We start from the raw sequence: 14,039 nt of genomic DNA, 5'->3' as shown, positions 1-14,039 counted from the left end.
TTTGGTATGCATGCATGCTCGATGGAGATACTAATTTAATAGTAAGAGATTTTCTAGGACTTTGCTAGATTTGCCTTGTGAGAGAAAAAATCCCATTAAGATTTCAGGAATGGTCTGGAGTTTTTTTGGATAAAGGTACTTGTTTAGCTGTGGTTGACATAGCTTTATTACCATTTATCTCCCTCTTTTTATTCATCGTAGTATAAAATTCCCTTAAGAGAAAAGAAAAGGCTCTTACCGGATGTGAAAGGAAGAAATAGTTGTTGCTTTTAGAAATATCATTCTGCCAGCTAATAAAATATGATGTAAGTTGTTGTGTACAGAGAACTTTAGACTCTATTGCTTATTTTCAAGGGAAAAAAGGAATGAGACATGATTTTTATACCACCGATCACTGAAAAAATGGGTTTATTTTTGTAAGTATTTATTGAAAATACATGTTAATATCACCTCTTTCTATTGGCAAGCTATGGTGGAGAATGTTATTATTTCTCCACTGTTTACAAACCATTTAGAAATCCGATCATTCACAGCTTGTGCACTCTCTAGTCATCACGCCAGCCAGTGAAGCTAGCACCGCCATCTCAGGCTGATATCATAGTGAGATTTAAATTGCCAGCTTGAAAGGACAAGAACCTGTTAATCTTGCCTGCTTTTAATGGATTAGGGAAGGTTGTAATAAAATAATTGCAATGAAAATAGAATTGGAAAGCTGATAGGGATAAACAACTGCTTTCATTTTTATCATTGGCACTATTTAATGTGCTGAATATATAGATCTTTAGCAATTGATGATTATTAGAATTTACATAAAATGTGCAGGTGGCCTTCATCTCACCAGACAGATGTTAGCCTCACATCTAATGAAGCTAAACAGAACCGCTGTCAATAGAAGGCCGTAAGTTTAACAGTCTTCATGATCATTACATCCCTTTTAATAAATAAAGAGCTGTTCAAAAAATACATGGCTATCCCTAGGAAGCAGAACATTTTCTAGCATTGATTGTGCAGATGGTAGAAAGGGCTGCACTTCTCCAGGCTGGTTGCTAATTATCCCATATCAAATATGGATAGGATGACTGCTGTGCAAAGGACTGAGCAGAATGTTGATACTAGGAACCTCAACAAGAATTGGAAATCATTAAAAAATTAAACAGAGAGCTCTGACCTATGAACTTCTGATCATTTTTTTCCTTACATCTTCATAGAAATGATTTTAACCAGTAAGCTAGCTGACTTCAAATATATGTGCAAGCCTTTTCAGTTCCACTTATGATGGTGAGTTGAAGAGCTGCCCAGAACAGGGAAGGAGATTTCCTGAACAGGAAAGAGTATTACAGGATAGAGTAATATGCAGGTACAGTTGGGAACATGGAAACGGTTGTCTTGATTTGTAACATGAAGCATACCTGTTTTATTCTTTCATCAGAGATCATACACAATTTGGGCATTAACATGCTACCAGTAAAACTATATAAATGCTATGAATGTTCTTGTTATGTGTGAGGGGGCAAGCATAGGGTGAATGTTAGCTCTGTTTAACAGATGATGATGTAATATCACTTAGATGCTGAGTCTGCAGATTACATAAATTTAGTTTGATAGTCGTAGTGGGGATTACACTGGTACTACACACTGCATTTAGTCAAGGCAAATGCATGCTAAAAAGCAAAAGTAAACATAAAACACATCATAGATGCTAACACCACATTCCAACTTAAATAACTGCGATCCCTCACTTTTTTTTCTTGCTTGTATCCTTTACTTCTGCAAACACTAAACACCACTAAGTTTGTGAAAGAATTTAGTCACCATATGTACATTTGCAAGCTCTCAATGCTAAATATATATATAATCATCAGTGTTGTTTATCTAGTATCAAACAGTAAAGTGTTAAAAGACTTCAAAGCAAAGTGCAATATGAGAGTATTCCAGAAATCCAGAAACATTCTTATGTCTATGATTAGTTAAGTTTTTGTGAAATACTGACCAACAGTAGTAATTTGCTTGTTATAGAAAAAAAAAATCAAACAAAAGGACGCATTCAGCTTAAATAGCTTGTGCTCTGTTTTAAAGCTTGCAATCTTAGCTACTGACATAATCTCTTTTGGATCTTTCCCTAGCATAAAGTAGCTGTATTTTGCAAAAGGAAAAAAAGCCATGAGATAGAATCCTTCCTCTCTTACTGCGCACTGTCAGATCATAAAGAAAAGAAATGCTACAGTGCTTCTGGCTTGTGATGTAAGTTGGTAACATCTAGGTAAGGAAAAGCTCAATAGTTCTTGTATTTAAACAAACAAACAAAACCCCACAAAAATCAAACCAACCAAATAAAAAACAACGAACCAAAAAAACCAACATTGGTTGAACTGGCAAAAATCAGCATAAAATTTTGCCACTGAATTGAAACTATTTTTTCACTTGAGTAAATGGGCCAATCACACATATATCATTTGCTGTTATGTTCTGTGAAGCCACAGACAGAAGGTGGAAAGTAAGAACAAATATTACTCCAGAATTCAATTTTTTCCAACACTCACCTGGGGGAAAGAAATTCTGCTTCCAGTTTCTGCATCCAATTAATATCTGGAGTATCTCCATCCTAAATACCAGGGGATGTGGATTCCATTGTCAAGCACAGACAGAAACTGAAGCCAGGGTGTTCATGCTCCTGATGGTTTCAGCACTGCAGAGGGACATAAAATCAGGTATAGACTCAAGGGCAGACTGGGATTGCCTAATGTCTTTGACCCTTACCCTTTTCATAGAATCACAGAATCACAGAATGACCTGGGTTGAAAAGGACCTCAAAGATCATCAAGTCTCAACCCCCCTGCTAAGTGCAGGGTCGCCAACCACTAGACCAGGCTGCCCAGAGCCACGTCCAGCCTGACCTTGAATGCCTCCAGGGACAGGGCATCCACAACCTCCCTGGGCAACCTGTTCCAGTGCGTCACCACCCTCTGTGTGAAAAAACTTCCTTCTAATATCTAACCTAAATCTCCCCTGTCTCAGCTTAAAACCATTCCCCCTTGTCCTATCACTATCTACCCTCACAAACAACTAAGCATTGCAGGCCACCTGTGTACCCCGAGGAGAGGAGCCTTTGTGTCTCTTCACATATTTTCCATTGAGATTAATTTGCAACATGCTTAATCCATTAAGGATTTGTTTAAAACAAACAAACAAAAACAATTAAAAGAAAAGAAAATAAGTTTCCTGTCATCTCACTGCGGAGGAAATAAGCCTTCAGTGTGGGTGACATTTGGAGCTGAAGGGTTGGTGTGCTAGCAAGTACTGGCTACCACTACCTCATCCAATTGCGTGAGGAATGGCTCTTCTTCAAATATTCTGTTTAGAAAGTGCAATGGTCTGGACTGCTTTGTTCTCCACGTACATTGAAAGCAGATTCATCATTGAGTTAAAGAAAATAACCGAACACTGTCTCCACAGGCTTTTAAATTGCAGTTCCTCCTCTTTTACTCTTGGCATTGCTACTGATGAATTACAGAATATTGGACACTTGCTGCAGAATCTTGGGCTGCTTCCTTTGTAAAGATACTTGGAGCTCTTTGAAAGAAGCACGTCCTAGTTCCAGCAGAAGATATACCACTATGGAAGTGTCATTTTAATAGCTGGATAAATGTACGGATCTGGCCTGGTATTGTTTTTATTTTTAAAGTGGAACTGTGAAAGTTTCTCCTTTGTACTACATAAGAAGCAAGCAACAAACCTGTCTCTGATCAGTGGTGTTCATTTTAAATCTGACTGGGATTTCCCACTTAGAACAGTTACTGCTTTGAAGGAAATATTCTGCATAAAACAAACAAACAAACAAAACAAAACAATTTCAGAAATGTTTTGCCACATGTGAAAGTAGTGTTAGATTCTAAATGGTAAAAGAGGTCACATGAGTGTTGCCAGAACCTTCACACTCAGTGCAGACTTCTATCAGTGACACTCAGAAGGTAAATGCAGGATATCTGTTAGATATTTCCTCCTGGACAAAGCCTAGTACTCATATCTTTAACAAATGTATTCAGTACTCCTTTTTCACATCAGTAGTGGCTTGAATCATTCATTAACTCTGGAAGCCTTCTTCAGGCTTGCTGAAAAACTTACTTGTTTAGATATCTAATGATTTCCAATTAGATTACTAATGACCAAAATATTGAGTTACTACGACTTTACTTACCAGAGATAAATTTTTCTTTCCTAGCATATACAATATTTTGAGTGCTCTGTTAGGAGTTTTCAATAGCATTAAGTGCCAGATTCAGGACTCAGAGTTCTTAACAAAATGGAATTAGAATCAGCTCACCCCCACACTAAAACAGAGGAAACAAATATTTTCCCTGGATCACTCACTGGACAATGCATTCCCACTTGCAAGCAAAAAGTTTCTGTAGAAAACAAACAGTTCATTAAATGGAACTGGAACACAGCATCAGTTTGTAAAAACACAACAGGGTATCTAAAATAAGCCCATAAATGTGACCTATGAGGGGTGTCCTGAAAGTAATGCCTCCTATTTTATTATTTGGCCCATGACATCAGAGGCAGATGCTGGAGGGATGGCAGTAGAGGGTGAGCCTTCCCACCAATATTCCATTACATTTTGTTGTCGTGGCACCTGACATGGAAGTGTGCATGAAGCAGAAGTATGTCATTGAATTACTCCCACATGACAAAAATGGCACCCACTGACATTCGTAGATGTTTGCTGAATGCTTATGGAGACCAAACAGTGCATGTGAGCACAGCAAGGCAATAGGTGGTGAAACACTGTGAGTTAGTGGGTCACCTCTACTGGTGGAGATTTTTATGAGCATGGCATGCAGGCTCTTGTTCATTGCTGGTGAAAATGGATAGCTATTGGTGGTTACTATGTTGAAAAATAGTGTTTTGCAGCTGAGAATTTCCTCTATCAAATAGCATTATTGTACTCTTTGTGTCTCTTGTCATTTCCACGGAAATATATGAGATATTATTTTTGGAGTAACTAAGTGGAACAACTGACTATTTAGTTTGGAATTTGAAGATATTTGTACAGGCCCCTCTTCAGGCTGCAGGAGTAGCCATCACTGCATCTCTTCCTACCTGCGCTGCTGGCTCAGATCTCTCCTGCTCGCTGACTCTTGTGCTGAAATTTCATCTCTGCCTTGCATCATCTTGGCCTCAGTGTTTCTATGTGTGCTGTGAGGAACTTTTGTGGTGCTGGACTTCTGGGGTGTCCCCAGAGACACAGTCCCTTCTGCAGCTGCACAAAGAAATCCAGGCACCCATCAAATCATAGAATCATGGAATTGCTCAGGTTGGAAAAGACCCTCAAGATCATCAAGTCCAACCACAACCTAACAATACTACCCTAACTCTAACAACCCACCATTAAATCACGTCCCTGAGCACCACATCCAGATGGTTTTTAAACACATTCAGGGATGGTGACTCAACCACCTCCCTGGGGAGCCTGTTCCAGTGCTTAACAACCCTGTCTGTAAAGAAGTTTTTCCTGATATCCAACCTAAGCCTCCCCTGGAGCAGCTTGAGGCCATTTCCCCTTGTCCTGTCACCTGTCACCAGTGAGAAGAGACCAACCCCACTCTCACTGCAATCAGGTATTTGAAGAGAGCAATAAGGTCTCCCCTCAGCCTCCTCTTCCACAGACTAAACAGCCCCAGTTCCTTTAATCTCTCCTCATAGGGCATATTCTCCAAGGCCTTCACAAGCCTTGTTGCCCTTCTTTGGACCTGCTCCAGCACTTCCATGTCCTTTCTATATTGAGGTGCCCCAAACTGAACACAGTACTCGAGGTGGGGCCTCATTAGTGCCGAGTACAGGGGCAAGATTACTTCCCTACTCCTGCTCATCACACATTCTGATACAAGCCAGGATGCCATTGGCCTTGTCCACCTGGGCACACTGCTGGCTCATGTTTAGCTGACTGTCCATCAGTACATAAAGGTCCTTTTCTGTCAGGCAGCTTTCCAGCCACTCCTCCCCAAGCTTGTAGGTTTGCCTGGAGTTGTGACCAAAATGCAGGACCCGACACTTGGCCCTACTGAAACTCGTACAGTTTACCTTGGCCCATCAATTCAGTCTGTCCAGATCCCTCTGTAATGCCTTAGTATCCTCTGGCAGATCATCTGCGAACTTACTTACTGAGGGTGATCAGTGATGATCTGTTGGTGCTGGAGAAAGGGAGATCTCAGGACAGCTCATTTAGATCCTGAAGAGTTCTGCAAACTTCTAAATACCTTTCAACATGCTACGAAGTCTCTGTTTTCATTCTTGTTCTTATGCTTTGAAAGAATCTTAACAGAACACTAGAGTCCAGTCTACTGAAGGTACATTCCTGTCATCAGCCAAAGGCTCTGAATTCCATTTTAATGTCCTTAGTGCATCTTCTGACCAAGTTGTTGGAGTAGAACATATGCTTCTATTTTTCACAACAAAAAAATAACATACCAAAAACCCAACACTTGAAATTCAAATGGATATTTGTACTGCCACAAGGCTTCTAACTTGCTTTGTTTGTTATGCCTCTTCTTGCAGTTAATCAATACATGAACAAGTTTTCAGCTGTCATCTGTACTCAGCAAACTGCATCAATAACCTCTGCAGTTAAGGTTAGCCACATTTTCATTTTAAGTTGATTTATATTGCATTGTGATAATTTTAGATATAGCTCCTATAACTTTACACTCATCTTTCATATGTATTTATCGCTTCATTTTCTGCATATATGCATATAGATGCCCATAAAAAGTTCCTTCCTGGTGACTTCTCATGTGGTGGCTATCTTCTTAAGAAAATTAATGTTACTCCAGATGTATCTGTATTCAGAAATACTAGAATAGGGTGATAAGCAAAAAAGTATAATGCAAATGGAAGGATGTAACTTCCTGTCATCACCATACTAGTTTAAGGACATTGAATTAATAAAACATGAAAAACAAAATGCACATTTTTCAGATCTTGGAATTTATTTTAATTCCAAATTCTTGTGTTATCTGTCAATCCTCAACTGAAATTACTTACAGAAAATACTCATGCTAGGAGCATATAGAGAGTTTTGTTATATATAATAGAGGATGATAAAAGTCTTCTCTTGCTTCATATTTTATGAATATATGCTTTAAGAGAGGCTTGTAGTTTTCACTGTAAGATCACAGATATCCATAATAAAATATACTGAAAACATACTTAGACTCCTTAGTTCTGCCTCAGAAACTGACTGAGGCCTTAATATTGCAGACTGTGCAATATTAATACCAAGATCTTTGAGAGAAGTAGCACAGCATTTCCATCACTTTCCCCACATGGATAACAATGAAACACTAGAAACAGTTTGGCACAAGCTGATCTTTTACTATACTTAATAAAGTCAGACTACATTTTCTACACGTGACAAGGACAAAAGAAGAGTATTTTAAGAGCTGTAAAGACTGCGAAACTTTGTTTGTTGGACGTAGTTTGATTTTTGTTGTCCTATTCCTCTCCATTGATTTTTTGATAGATCAGAAAAGAATGAAATCTCCAAATCTAGGCCAGCACATCTGTGGCCCAGATAAGAAAAGGGATAAACAGTCCCGTGATAAATGATACCTCAATGAAGGATACCAGATATCTTGATGAGTACTAAAAATTTCCATGTGGAGAACAAATGCTACCAGAAAAAAGGAAGACATGATAAAATCAAAAACATTTCAGGGATGTGAGGCAAGTGGGAAGTTGAGGAAACACAACAGTTGTCTTTGAAACTGTACTGAAAGTTATTCTGTCCATGTTAAGCTTTTTTCAACTGGGGATCTGTAGTTTTTATTGAAACCTTTGTTATTTCATTTGGACTCTAAAAATATTCAAGTTAAGATGGATCACAACAGTGTTCTTCCATTGTAATTCCAGTATTCTATGGATGAACGTGAATAACACTTTACAAGAACTGTTAGAAATCCATTCCTCTCAAAAAGCCTCTGCCTCACTTCATTTTTTTTTGCCCCCAACATAGATGATGAGTAATGATGAGTATTTAAAAAACAAACACACCAACAAACCTAAACTAAAAGATAATGTTAAAAGGAAACTATTTTCAGAACAACAAAACTTCTATCATATGAACTTCTATCATTCAGAATTTTATGGCAGTCACTTTATTGTCCTCACTGCACATAATTCCCATTTAGAAAAGCCTTAACCCTAGAGTTATACTAGAAGCAGCGGTGCTTACTTCAGTATTTTTCTTCCTTAATCCAAGATAAATCTCTATAATTAGAATTGACTGCTTTTTAAAGGAATAGAAATGGCAAGTGGCCCTATCTTAAATTAAAAGATCTATTACCTTTGGTCTTCTAATTCTTCTCAGCAATGTGTTGTCTCTGGAGGCACTTTTTCATCCTTATGAAAACTAACTTACTGTAGATGCAGAGGGGAAAACAAATCATTGAAGTTATGACTGCATAAGGAAGATATATTCAAGTTTAGAGCATTTGAAAATAATTGCCAAGTATGTCACCTATGAATATTTTATTTAAAAAATTCTGTAGCATAAGCTATTCATCAAATAAGATGTTGTTATTGAGAGCTGCATTCATGCAAATGGGATTTTGTAAAGTAAAAACTGAGATACACCACTATTTCTGCTACCATGAGTTGAAGGCCTAAATGCTTAGTGGCATTTTTGCTACACCAGAGCTTTGTACAGCCATGCCCCAGAACCCCTTCATGCTACACGAAAGTACACAGTCCACAGTAAATGCCTCACCACAATTTCATGGCATGTACTCACAGTTAACTGTTTATTCTTCTTGCTCCCATGATTTTCTTTCTTGTGTCCTGCACAGATAGAAACCTCTCTTTTTAAATTTAGACTTTCTCTTTTTCCCTTTCTGTCCAGCTTTTTATATGTCTGTGGCTTTACAGTCTGGACCTTAATGATCCTGTAATTGTGTACGTTCATCAGTCTCTCTTTTCCTAGTCAGACAAGCAGCAGATGTCCTAAGGTCTGCCAGAGGATTTGAGATTTTCAAACCCATCATACCTTGGAATTAGTGAACACAGGCAGCATGTACTACAATAACAATGCTGGAAGCAATCCATTGGCTGATGCTTTGATTACAAAGTCATTTATATAACAGTAACCAACACTATTTGTCTAACTATACACAACATTCAATGAATCATATGCATCTCATATTAAAAAGATCTGATTCCAAACCAGTTCAGCTTTCTTTTACCTCAAATAAATAAAAAAAAAATGTTTTTTTAGAAAGTACATAACCAACAAACCAAATGAAACATAGCTCCAATGGAAGAATAATTCTCTCACCGTCCCCTCCTCTAAATGCTTAGTTTTGCTCATTTGGACAATTATTTTATCTAGGTAACATAATGCATTCTATATTTCAATACTTTCTGGTCTTCAGATCATTACGTATTGTCCATTAAAACTACATTCTATAAACACACTAGCATCCACAGGAGGGATTTTAGAAATCATCAACAGGCCAGATAGCTTATGGTTGCTGAACACAAGGTATTTTAACTCTCCTGGCTAATACCACTTATTTCAGCAGAGCTGAGCCGATGGTAAATCTGAGCCCTCTATCTAAATTTAATCTGTTCATTACCTCCAAAGACTATTGCAAATAAACAGGCCATCAAGTAGCTGGAAGGACAGAAAAGAGGGATACGGTTTACAATAGGTAACCTTATACAAGACAATTGGATCACTGATTCCTTCCAAGCAAGAGACAATAATAGTTCAAACTAATCACCACTCAGATTTCCATTTCCACATTTAATTGATACTCTGGAGAGTTTATTCAGCTCACTCTAAATCGGTCCCTTGGTAACTGACTTCAGTGATAACTGGATCAACCTGCAGGTAAGAGCGAACTGGGAACTGTAGAGCATGAAGCTCTCTGCTTTACATAGTGGTGTAAAGTACATACACAGTGTAAGCAATTGCTGGGAAGGTGTCAGATGCCCCGACAACGTACTTTACCTTTAACTGGTAAAATAAGCTCAGTGTTTACTGAGTTCTTGGCTTCTTCACTCCTGCTGCATTGAGAGTGACACTTGTGAGACTGACGTCCTTCCCTGGAGAATGATGTGAAGAACAATTCAGTTTACTAACTGCAGGCTATGAAGGAACTTTCAGATAATGCTTCTAGTGAGGACTGTCTGGTGTGTATCTTTACCTGGTGCAACTCACCTCTATTCCCCCATGGACTCCTGTCACCTGTCTGATACTATCTAGTCATTACCAAATAAAATTCTACCTATTTAGAAAATTTCAATAGACATCACTACTTAAAAGACTTTCCAAAGATGTAAGATAGCAGAATGTGTCTTTGGGTCAAAGGAGAATCTTATCTCCCTATGGTTTCTAAATCTGTAAGTTTTTCTGAGGAATGGAGTGTTGAAATCTGATTGCTGAGGCTGTGCAACAAGAATGAAATCTAAAGAGAAAGATTAAAGATGTTTAAAGTTCAGATATATCTTTACTATCTTTCTCAGCACATTGACATAGGGATTAAATACAGTTTCTCAGGAAAGTGAAAAAATCATTTTAATAGAGACTAGTCAGAATTAGGTAACATAAGGATTGTTATCTGTACACCTACCAAAATATTTTATCATGAAACAGAATAACCCTTGAAGTAGGATATTCACTAATAACACTCCTAAAAGTGCCTTTTTATTTTTTGATCAGACTTCAGATTTTATTCTACTTTAACTCTTCGGGAAGGTGTGTATTAAATGTTGGTGTCCTTTGCACAGCTCTCTCTGAGTTTCTCTTTGGAAACAAAATTTATTTTAATACATTCTCACTCTAATACCTATAGTACTATACAAAGGTTTTCTGTCTCAAAACAACAGTAGAGTTCAATCATCTAATGTGTGACAAAAGTTTCCATTTTACTAAATTACCTTGGCCAAACCACTTAGTATTTGAGAACTCATTAGTGCATGACCAGCGTATGGCTAATGACCAAGATCTCCTTTGTTCACTGGAAGAAAACCGTATCTCTTGTCTTCTGCAGCTACCCTAGAATTCTGCAGCATAGAATTCATGAGTAACTCTGGGGACAGGGTGGATAAAAATCTGAGAGCAGTACAAGTCTGTACAGCATTGCCCCTAAGCAATGATCTTTCCTCATAAGATTATTAGAAACTCTATCATTGTTATTTGATCATTGAATAGTTCCATTTTTCTGCCTACTCATTCATAATTGAGTTAATTCCCAGCCTTTCTCACAGCTGTTTTTAGCAACTGATTACTCAATAAGAAAAGGTGTGGGAAACAATGGAGGAGGAAAATGGAGAATTGTAAAAAAGGAAGGGCATTTTAGTCTAAAATACATTTGCATTTCAAAAGATTAGAGTAAATCATGTGCACTTAACTGTCGCTTGCTTTTTTAATTTAATTAATGTCAGAAAGACACTTTAAGACAAAGTGCTCTAAAGGTGCTCGGAAGGAAAAAAATTGTCCCCCAAGTGTCTGCTGTGAAGAGCCCCTGGGTGACACTCAGAGTAATGCACTTTTTGAGCACTTCAACTTACTAGTGTCTTTCAGCACTTAATTAGCATAATTTGACACAATTATAGGTATAAACACTTTATAAGCACTTGGTACAAGGAGCGTCAAAAAAGTGTTGATCTCCATCAGTTTTTTACTGGAAACAAAAAACTCCAGCACAGCACTCAAACAAGTGCTTAGAAGTGTTCCACACTATCAACAACATTCAAAGAAGCTCCCAAGAAGAAAAGGTGCTTTCAAAGTGTTCTCTGCATAAATTCTTCAGAGTTTTGTACATCCATCTAGCAGGCTAAAACCATTAAAACTATATGAAAGGTACAGAGTTACTCAACTCTTTTGCTCATTAACCAGTTGCAATGTCTGGGTGAAAAAGTCACTGAGGCAAAAGAAGGAAAACAAAAACGGTACTACTCAAAATTGCACCTATCATACTATCTACATATTTGCACAGTAGGTCTGCTGAAAGAGGATCAAGAGTATGTTTGTTGTATACATCCAACTCCTAGTGCTTAGGAAAAGACTGAGGGAAGGTATGCCACATGATGTACATAAAGTCCTTTTTTTCTGTTAATGTTCCCTTCTTAGTTGAAAATATTGTGGAAAAAAAAAAGACAAAATGAAATGCACTGTATATTTTATTGATATAGCTAGTGAGTCCTACATTTGCATTATGTGCACTGAGGAAGAGAAACGTTGCCCCCCAGAACACATAGCTGAGGACAGGTTCCAACAGGCAGAGTCTGGTCAGCATCGGCTCCACACAGCTGCCTGGTATCTGTGTTCCTTGTCTGAGGGTTTGTGCTGAAAGTTTGTTCTATTCAATGGTGAAAAGAGCAAAGGCATAAAGCTTAGGTTTGCTCACAGGATATTGCAATATCACCTCTCCCTCTATTTTGATCCATGGATTTTCTTTTCACATAAACCATTTTTAATTATTAAAAATTTAATTAATGACTTCTGTGCTGTTCAAAACTTCAAATCAGGGTGAGGACTATGTTTTGTGTAGATATATGGTAAAAAGATTTATTTCTAAAGACTGATTTGAAATTAAAAAGAAAAGAAAATCCAGCTTGCTTTTTCCTCTTTCCCTTTCTTTTCACATTCATAATTTAGCATACATTTACTTAAGTCAGAGCCTGTGTTTTGCAAAGTGAATGAAGCACGTAAACCCTGATATATATTATGTCTTTATATGTGAGGTAGGTGTCATGGTTTTGTGATTTTCGGTTATTGGTATCCCACATCATAACATCATGTAGTGGATATACCTGGTTCTCAGAAGAGAAGGACTACTACAGTCCCCATGGTACTTTGCTCCTCTGTTACCATTTCCAGCCGGAGGGAAAAGATAAAAGCTCGCAGTATAAAAACTTGCAGATCACGAGACCTCGTCCCTTTTCCACCCGTCTCTCGTCTTGGCAGCACCTCGCTCTCCAGCCGTCTTATCGTCGGTAGTAGAGTAAGGCCTACCTTGATTCTGGGACATTCTCTCTCTCTGTATTGGATTTATCAGCTTAAATTGTAATTATATTGTATTATAGTGTGTTGTTTTGCATTCCGATATCTTATTTAGTAAATTAGTTTGTTTCTCCTCAGATTGTTGCCGCTGTTCTTTGCTCTCAGGGCCATCTCCTTACCCTTTTCCCCTTTTCCCTTTTCCCAGGGCGTGGACCCGTGGATCCCCCGTCCCCTTCGTCACGGAACCGGGCCGAACGCCCGTAAACCGTTGACAGGTAGGCCAGATAAATTTATTAATATTTCACTTGACAGTTACATTAATCATCTTAACACCTTGTGATTTTTTTTTTTTTTTTTTGCCAGTGAAGTGGAATTATGATTGATCAGTATTAAAGAGCAGTCCAGATCAGTATTAAGAGCAGTACTGAGAAGGTAACATCTATGTAAGTTGAAACAAACAAAAAGAAAATATGTAACACTTTCGAAATAACTTATTTGTGCTAGGGTTAACAACTAACTGCCTTTGAAAATAAACCATTGGAAATTGTTCCTGTTCACCTTTGTAACTGTTGGTAGTGTTTTCTAGCAGGGTCCATCCACTTTAATTTAGAAGATGCCTGATCTGCCTTCAAACTACCCGTGACACTTGTAATTTTTAAAATATAGATTACCCAAGCCCAGCCAGAACATTTTTTCCTTCAATTTCATTTTTTATTGTTGTTGTTGTTTTTGTATGTCTGTTTGTTTTGTTGTTTGGTTGGGAGTGATGTACAACTGAGGACCCTAAAAAAACGAACAAAAAACCCAGAAGAGTAAAAGTAAATTGGAAGCATTAGGAACTACAGGACCATCTGAATAAATAAAACCAATTCTTTAGGCACCTATCAGCAGAAACTGCAAAAACTGTGGCCTTCCTTTCGGTGTCTGAACTTTGCCATCTACCAATTTAGGGCACTGTTGCAGCAAAGCACTTAAGCACTGCTCAAATCCTCTTGAAGTCAGAGTGATTTAAGTAAGTGAATAAATTTACGTGCAT

General features: G+C 37.9%; 1 long non-coding RNA gene across 2 annotated transcripts in view; it reads right to left on the bottom strand.

Moving 5' to 3' along the window:
• The window catches only part of LOC110402264, a 99,684-nt gene that overhangs the window by 36,619 nt on the left and 49,026 nt on the right, over positions 1-14,039 (bottom strand). For both annotated transcript variants that reach the window (XR_002441014.1, XR_002441015.1), the window contains exons 2-5: positions 10,007-10,101; positions 8,342-8,415; positions 3,734-3,813; positions 2,541-2,686 (exon numbers count right to left, since the gene is read on the bottom strand). This is a non-coding gene — a long non-coding RNA (uncharacterized LOC110402264). The remainder of the gene's footprint in view (positions 1-2,540; positions 2,687-3,733; positions 3,814-8,341; positions 8,416-10,006; positions 10,102-14,039) is intronic.

Source organism: Numida meleagris, chromosome 7 (genome assembly GCF_002078875.1).
Source record: "Numida meleagris isolate 19003 breed g44 Domestic line chromosome 7, NumMel1.0, whole genome shotgun sequence".
Lineage (NCBI taxonomy): Eukaryota > Metazoa > Chordata > Aves > Galliformes > Numididae > Numida > Numida meleagris.
The sequence above is the reverse complement of the archived record's forward strand: the minus strand, read 5'-3'. Positions and strand labels throughout refer to the sequence as shown.